General features: G+C 41.9%; 1 non-coding gene across 1 annotated transcript; it reads right to left on the minus strand.

The window, feature by feature from the left end:
* Positions 1–4,005: 4,005 nt before the first annotated feature.
* On the minus strand, positions 4,006–4,110 carry LOC125460626 (U6 spliceosomal RNA). The gene has a single exon (XR_007249297.1). It is a non-coding gene; the product is annotated as a U6 spliceosomal RNA (small nuclear RNA).
* Positions 4,111–6,719: the final 2,609 nt, after the last annotated feature.

Below are 6,719 nucleotides of genomic sequence, written 5' to 3' on the forward strand. Positions count from 1 at the left end.
GAATTCCCTGGTTGTCCTGTGTGACTTATCCAATGACAGTAGTGTTGGCCAAGTTGACAAGTGAATAGGACAAGCCAAGCAGAGGTCAACATGGGAATTCTTGTAGATTTGGCATTCATCTGCAGACTCCATCAACAAACACATTGTAATGGTTGGTTCATCAGATCTAATTCAACGTACAGCCCGAACTGGCACCTACATGAAGCAGCAAAAACCAGGCCATATAAATTCAAACAGGCACAAGACAACTGCATTCACAAGCGACTCCACAGCACTGAGGATGTCACCTAGTAAGGGGATGAAACATCTGCTATCAAACCACCCCGGCTTAGCAAACACACCAACATCTACAACCAGCATCTGAGCTACAAATCTTCACTCAAACCCTGAACACAGGGTTCTCCCAAAGTGTGCCACCAATTTGTCCTTTCCAGCCATGCCTGGGATGAAAAGCTGGAGTCACAGAATGCTACAATGGTGTGCCAACACTTGTCAGGGTGCATAACAGCCTTTTACATATGAGGCCAGCACCAGGAATTCCCAGATATCCTGTGATGACTGCAGCTACAGCAAGTCGGAGACAAGAGGGCCTGCATTGGATGAGAGTGCACCTTTGGGGACAACTGCATGAGGAATCTTGCTCAGCCTCACCAAGAGAAACCTTCCATGAAACTCAATTTGCCAAAATATGGTGAGATTCAGCCAAACATTCCAGCATCCACTCTGTCAAGTCATTTCAGGATCTTGTGTGTCACAATAGGACCATCCACCATTCTCCTAAACTCCAGTGGATACAGGCCAGCTTCCTCACCCTTTCCTTATAGAATACTCCCACATCTCAGGTACACACAGTTCTTATGACAATAAGAAATAGGAACAGAATATTATTTAAATGGAGAAAAGCTGGCAGAAAGCTGAAACACAAAGGGACTTACGGGGACCTGTAGATCCCCAAGCTTTCTGTGCACACAGAAAGCTAGCACACAGGGTGAGTAGATTACCAGGAAGGCTAATGGAATGTTGGCCTTCATTTCAAGATGGTTAGAGTATAAGAGCAGGGAAGTCCTCCTGCAACTCTACAAGGTGCTGCTAGTGATGCCTTTCAGCCCCTCAAGCCTGCTCCACATTCAATAGGATCACAACTGGCCCAATATTTCTCATGTCTACTTCCCTGTCCTTTCACTGTAACCCTTCTGATCGAAAGTCTATCTCAGCCTTAAATATACAAAAGGACTCTGACTCCACAGCTTTCTGTGGTGAAGAGTTCCAAAGGCTCTGAACAGAAAAAATTCCTCTTCATCTCAGTCTTAAATTAGTGTTGCCTTATTCTGAGACTATACCATCTGGTGCTAGACTTGCTCATGAGGGAATCATCCTGTCAACAATTACCCTGTCACACCCTTGTCCAAAGCCTTCTAGAAGTCTAAATACAACTCATCTCCTGGTTCCCCTCTATCCACTCTGGTTGTGACTTGCTCATAAAATTCAAATACATTAGTCAGTCACTTTGACCTCTCTTTTCCCTTCCCTTATTTAAAGAAACTCTATTTTTCAGATGTTAAACTCTTCACTAGTTTGCCTTAAGTTTATTTTTGTTTTCTTTATTATCTTTTTAGTCCTCCTTTGCTGGATTCTGGATTTATTTCAGTCACTAACTAGCTATCTCTGACTTTGACCTCCTTATATGCTTTTCCTTTCAACTCTATACTCTCCTCAAATTTCTTGATTAGCCATTGTTGGTTTATCTCTCCCTGAATGTTTGCAACTATTTGCTTGCTGTCATTCCTGTTTATATATCTGCCCAGTTAACTTTAGCTAACTCTATCCTCATTTCATTGTAATTCCCTTTATGTAAGTTAAAAACAGCTGTTTCCCAAGTTTCTCACTGTCAAGCTAAATATTAAATTCTATCATGTTATGATTGCTACTTCTCACAGGATCTTTAACTCAGAAGTAATTTATTAAACTTGCCTCATTACCCATTACCGGGTGCAAGATAGGCTACTCCCCGTTTGGCTCCATGATATATTGCTTTAGAAAACTCTTTTTTTCCCAAATGCACTATATGAATGAGTAGTTGTCCTTTCCAATGTGATTAACCCAATCAACATGAAGATTAAAGTGAGCCATAATTATCGCTCTATTCATTTTATATGCTCCAATAATCAATACCCTTTCCTGTGTGGTTACTGCTTGAGGGTCTATACATTACTTCCACTTCTTTCGCTTGCTATTCTTTTTACCTCCACCGAAATGGAGCCTACATCATCCAAACCTCACAACTGTCCTCATTTCATTTCTTATCAACAGTACTATCCCACCATCTTTTCCATCACATCTGTCTCTCTGAAAGGTCAAATATCCCGGAATGAGAAACTCCCAGTTTTGATCTCCTTGTAACCATGTTTCTGTAATGGCTATAACTCCATTTGTGTTGTTAATTTGTCTATCCTATCCTGAACACTTTGTGCATTAAGGTACAAAGCCTTTACGCTTGCCTTTTAGCCATTTTTAATCATCCTAACTTTTGTATTTGCCTTTTGCCCTTGATCACCTTGTCTACCACTTTTGTATTTTACTGTACGTTATTTTATAGCTGCCCCTGCCATTCTAATTAAAATCCAGACCAACCACATCAGCAAATATTTCCCCCTGTAATATCAGTTCTGGTCCTGCCCAGCTGTAACCCGTCCAGTTTGTATTGGTCCCACCTCCCCCAGAACTGGTTCCAATGTCCCAGGAACCCAAGACCCTCTTCTCGCACCAGCTCTCCAGCCACATCCTCATTCGATATATCCTCCTATTTCTACTAATACATGCACTGGTAGTAATTCGGACATCACTGCTTTTGAGTTCCTAGTTTTCAACTTACTTCCTAACTCCCTACAAATTGCTTTTAGGATATAATTCCATTTTTTTAACCAAAGTCATTGATACCAATGTGTATCACGACTCACTGGCTGTTCTCCCTTCCAGTGCAGAATGTCCTGTAACCATGCTTTACCCTAGCACCAGGAAGGCAACATACCAATCTGCAGTCTTGTTTGCAGCCACAGAAACACCTATCTAGTCCCTCTGCAATTGAATGTGACCACTGCATTCCCACACTTTCTCGTCCTCTCCTGTACAGCAGAACCAACCATGAGGTAATGAATTCACCTGTTATTGGTTTTTCCCGAAAAGCCATTTCCCACCAACAGTATCCAAAGTACTAAATCTGTTTCACAGGGGAATGGCCAAAGGGTGTTCTTGCACTGCTGCCTAGTGGTCATGACTTACCTTTGTGAATTAAACCTCTCGTAAAATCAAAATAATATCAATTATTTAGGGCCCTTCTTCCAATGGCCTTGTCAAAATAAATTATAGCCTATATGAACTTTAAATGACAAAATAAAATCTTTACAAATTGTAGGCTATTATATTAATATAGATACTCCCTGTCTGTACTCACCCAATCTGCAGATTCCACTTGTTCAGTTTCACTCCTGACATCATCTAAGGAGCTCAACGCCTGGATTGAGCGAAGATAACACTGTGCAGCTCCTTTGGAAGTTTTCCTGCTGCTCCTTGCCAGATTCACTCCCTCTCTCTAACCTCTGACAGTCTGTGCTGTAAGAGTTTCTTAAGGACATACTTTCCCCTTCATGCTCCAATTTATTTCTAATATCTTACTTATATTTTATAAGAGCAGAAAGTACTAACTGATGAGAGGAAAAGAGGGACTGATCACCTCCCCACTCTTTCATCTAACTCCCTATTTCATTAAACTCCAGTTACACTGTAAAAACAGCACTCCAGGTCAGGCAAAGGAGCAGTGAACCTTCTACAAACTGCTCCTCACACATTTACATTTTACATTTTTGAATCAACCTGTTCAGAGATATTATGACTACACCTCTAGAGAAGATTGAACTTGAACCCAAGCCTCCTGGCCAAGAGGTAGAGACTCTACTATGGCACCACAGGAGACTTAACACATTTATATCCTTTCTTAAATAAGGAGACAAAATCTGTACACAGTACTCCTGACGTAGGTTTGTCATCCTTGTGCAGGGGCCATGCTAATCGTCTCTGTATCATTCTAATTTTAGCTGCAGACTGTGTACATTCTCCCACCTCATCTGTTCTCTATAGGTCTGAATACGAGTGCACCAACCAATGTGATGAAGTCACACTGACAGAATCAGTCAGAGACGAGTGGTGATGAGACTTGGAAGCTTTTGGTTGCAGATCCAATAGCAACACTCCTGACACCTGTATATCATTTACAGAAATGCAAGAAATTTCTGGTTGTTTATTCAACTCCAGATTCAGTTAGACCAAAGAGGCAGAATGCTCCCTTCCACATTCTTATTTTTCCTTTGTTATTGATCATCATGCATAGTATCCTCTGGGCCATGACAAAGAAACCACTGGAATACTGTGAACAGTTCTGGGTCGTTTGCTGAAGGTACATCCACAAAGACATGAGGATAAAATTCTGGGAGTTTGATTCTACCCTCTTTGAAGGAACAGCACTATATTTCCTAATCAAGATGGTGAGTGGTTTGGAGGGAACTGGTAGATTGAGGCGTTCCAATGTATTCTGCCCTTGTTGTGGGTTTAGAAGGTGCTGTCTAAGGATCTTGGGTAAATTTTTACAGTGCATCTTGGAGGTGGTACACACTGCTGCTAATGAGGTCGGTGGTGGAGGGAGCTGATCTTTGTGGAAGTGGTGCCAATCAAGTGGGCCACTTTGTCATAGAGTAATACAGCATACAAACAGTCCAACCTGTCCATGTTAAGCAAGCTTCCAAATCTAAACTAGTCCCACTTGACTGGGGTTGGCCCATTTCCCTCTAAACCTTTCCGATTCATGTACTTGTCCAAAGCTCTTTTAAATGTTGTGACTGTACCTGCATTTAACACTTCCTCTGGCAGTTCATTCCACATACAAACCACCTTCTGTGTAAAGGTTATCCCACAAGAAACCTTTTAAATCTGGATGTAAGTTTGCTCGTTGAACTGGAAGGTTCATTTTCAGACATTTCGTCACCATTCTAGGTAACATGATCAGTGAGCCTCCGGTGAAACGCTGGTGTTATGTCCCGCTTCCTATTTGTGTGTTTAGGTTTCCTTGGGTTGGTGATGTCATTTCCTGTGTTGGTGATGCCATTTCCTGTTCTTTTTCTCAGAGGATGGTAGATTGGCTCCAAATCAATGTGTTTGTTGATGGAGTTCCAGTCGGAATGCCATGCTTCTAGGAATTCTCGTGCGTGTCTCTGTTTGGCTTGTCCGAGGATGGATGTGTTGTCCCAATCAAAGTGGTGTCCTTCCTCATCTGTGTGTAAGGATACGAGTGATAGTGGGTCATGTCTTTTTGTGGCTAGTTGATGTTCATGTATCCTGGTGGCTAGCTTTCTGCCTGTTTGTCCAATGTAGTGTTTGTCACAGTTCTTGCAAGATATTTTGTAAATGATGTTTGTTTTGCTTGTTGTCTGTATAGGGTCTTTTAAGTTCATTAGCTGCTGTTCTAGTGTGTTGGTGGGTTTGTGGGCTACCCTGATGCCAAGAGGTCTGAGTAGTCTGGCAGTCATTTCTGAGATGTCTTCGATGTAGGGGAGAGTGTTTATGGTTTCTGAGCAAGTTTTGTCTGTTTGTTTGGGTTTGTTGCTGAGAAATCGGCGGACTGTGTTCATTGGGTACCGTTCTTTTTGAATATGCTGTATAGGTGATTTTATGCTTTATAGGTGATCAGCGATGCCCACAACAGACTCCGTAAATACAACCAGGAAATTTCCCGCCAAAAAACTTTACGCACTAACGCGACAGACCATGAATGGACAGACACAGTACAACAAGCCATAGACATTAGTCAACAGCAAACACAGAAAATGAAAAAACTAGACCTGCAGAAAAAACTAGACAAACTCACACAAAATAACAACACAGAAGCATGGATAAAAAACCTATCTGACCGACCATTAACAGACACTGAAAAAGCCGTCTTAGTAAGAGGATAAAATTGCAACTTCCGGGATGCGGGCAAGAAAGATTTCTCAGCAGCATTAGAAACAACATTGAAAGACAACGAACTCACAGAAGAAATCCAGCAAACCATCAGACAGACAGTCGCACCAACATTAAGCAGGAAAAAGAAAGGAAACACACTCAATACACAAGAAAGGAAAGCACTAAAATGACTCAAAAAAGATAAAAACATCGTTATCCTACTTGCAGACAAAGGACGCTTGAGTCATTTTAAACCAGACTACATTGAGAAAGCGAACGCATTACTTGCGGATACCGACACTTACCGACAGGTAGCAATAGACCCGGCCCCACAACTAGAGAACCAAATCACAGCCTTACTCAAAAAACTCCAAAAAGTCTGGAGAAATAAACAAGAGACACTTCCAAAAAAATGAAACCAGATGGATCCAACGCACCATGCTTCTACAGACTACCCAAAATTCACAAACCAGGAGCCCCCCTCAGACCCATAGTCTCGCTACCTGGAACACCAACCTACAGATTAGCCAAGGAACTACACCAAAGACTAAAACACCTAGTAGAAGACTCACGCCACTCCATTCGCTCCACCCAAAAATTCCTGAGCACCAAAGACACCAAGATAGAAGAGGATGAAATAATGGTCTCCTTTGACGTAACAGCCCTGTTCACATCCATCAACATCAACCTGGCCAAAGAAACACTGCCTACACTATGAGAAGAACCGA

This window comes from Stegostoma tigrinum, chromosome 11 (genome assembly GCF_030684315.1).
Source record: "Stegostoma tigrinum isolate sSteTig4 chromosome 11, sSteTig4.hap1, whole genome shotgun sequence".
NCBI classification, from domain to species: domain Eukaryota; kingdom Metazoa; phylum Chordata; class Chondrichthyes; order Orectolobiformes; family Stegostomatidae; genus Stegostoma; species Stegostoma tigrinum.